This window comes from Gorilla gorilla, chromosome 2, assembly GCF_029281585.2.
Source record: "Gorilla gorilla gorilla isolate KB3781 chromosome 2, NHGRI_mGorGor1-v2.1_pri, whole genome shotgun sequence".
NCBI lineage: Eukaryota > Metazoa > Chordata > Mammalia > Primates > Hominidae > Gorilla > Gorilla gorilla.
Genome location: NC_086017.1, coordinates 97,710,465 through 97,712,265, shown reverse-complemented (window position 1 = coordinate 97,712,265; position 1,801 = coordinate 97,710,465). Strand labels below are relative to the sequence as shown.

At 41.8% G+C, this 1,801-nt stretch overlaps 1 pseudogene; it reads left to right on the top strand.

Annotated features, from left to right (window-relative positions):
• Window positions 1-215: 215 nt before the first annotated feature.
• LOC101140855 (26S proteasome regulatory subunit 4-like) lies at window positions 216-1,535 on the top strand (annotated as a pseudogene).
• The last annotated feature ends 266 nt before the right edge of the window (window positions 1,536-1,801 follow it).

The window sequence follows — 1,801 nt, the reverse complement described above, 5'->3', positions numbered from 1 at the left end:
GTGAAGATATCTCTTCAGCATACTGATTTCCTTTTTTTGGATATATACCCAGTGATGGGATTATTGAATCGTATGGTAATTCTATTTTTAATTTTTTGGGGAACATCCACACTGTTTATTTACAGTATAATTTACATTCCCACCAACAGTGTATAAGAGTTCTCCTTTCTGGTGGAGGTACTTCTGGCAGCAGAAACTCGAGTTGCCAAGGCAAGATGGGTCAAAGTCAGAGTGGTGGTTATGGTCCTAGAGGTGGCAAGAAGGATGACAAGGACAATAAAAAGAAATATGAACCCCTTGTACCAATTATATGGGGGGAAAAGAAGGAGAAAACAGAGAGACCAGACGCTGCCAGCAAACTGCCGCTGGTGATACCTCACATTCAATGCCAGTTAAAATTATTGACATTAGTGAGAATGAAAGACTCTATTCTCATGGAGGAAGAAGCCATTAGAAATCAGGAACAGATAAAACCATTAGAAGAAAAGCATTAGGAGGGAAAAGCAAAAGCAGATGACCTGAGGGGGACCGCTATGACACTAGAAACCTTGGAAGAGATCATTGATGGCAGTCACACCATTGTGTCTAGATATGCGGGGTCAGAACACTACATCAGCTTTCTTTTATTTGTAGACAAGGATCTGCTGGAACTGGCTTCTTGGTCCTGCTCAACTGCAAGTTGAATACCATGAAAAGGGTGCTGATGAATGACACAGATTCCTTAGTCACAGTGATGAAGGTGGAAATGGTCCCCAGGAGACCTATGCCAGTATTGGTGGTTGGACAGCCAAATCCAGGAAATTAAGTAAGAGATCTGTGGAGCTTCCTCTCACTCATCCTGAATATTATGAAGAGATGGGTTTAAAGCCAGATAAGGGGGTCATTCTCTATGGTCCATATGCCACAGGTAAAACCTTGTTAGCCAAAGCAGTAGCACGTCAAACCTCAGCCACTTTCTTGAGGGTGGTTGGTTCTGAACTTATTCAGAAGTACCTTGGTGATGGGCCCAAACTCACATGGGAATTGTTTTGAGCTGCTGAAGAATATGCATCTTTCATCATGTTTATTGATGAAATTGATGCCATTGGGAAAAACTATGACTCAAATTTTGGTGGTGAGAGAGAAATTTAGTGAACAATGTTGGAACTGTTGAACCAGTTGCATGGATCTGATTCAAGGGGAGATATTAAAGTTATCATAGCCACAAACCAAATAGAAACTTAGGATCCAACACTTACCAGGCCAGGCTACATTGACAGGAAGACTGAGTTCCACCTGCCTGATAAAAGGATGAAGAAGTACGTTTTTCAGATTCACACGAACAACACGACTTTGGCCAGTGATGTAACCCTGGACAACTTGATTACGGCTAAAGATGACCTCTTTGGTGCTGACATCAAGGCAGTCTGTACAGAAGATGATCTGATGACCTTAAGAGAAAGTAGAATGAAAGTAACAAATGAAAACTTCAAAAAAATCATAAGAAAATATTCTTTATAAAAAATAGGGGCACCCCTGAGGGGCTCTATCTCTAGTAAACCACAGGTGCCATCAGAAAAATAGTTGGGAGATATCCTGACCCATAAAAGGGATGAGGCTGGAGAAGTTGCCCAGAGGAATCCATTTTCTAGTTGATTTTTATTAGCAAAACCCCCGTGTGTCTTTCGGAGTATGATGGAAAAAATGCCCACTGGGCAGCCTTCATCTGTTGCTCACTGTATAGCCCTCTGCTTCCCAATAAAGTGTGGTCTTACACACACACACACACACACACACACACACACACACACAAAGTTTCCCT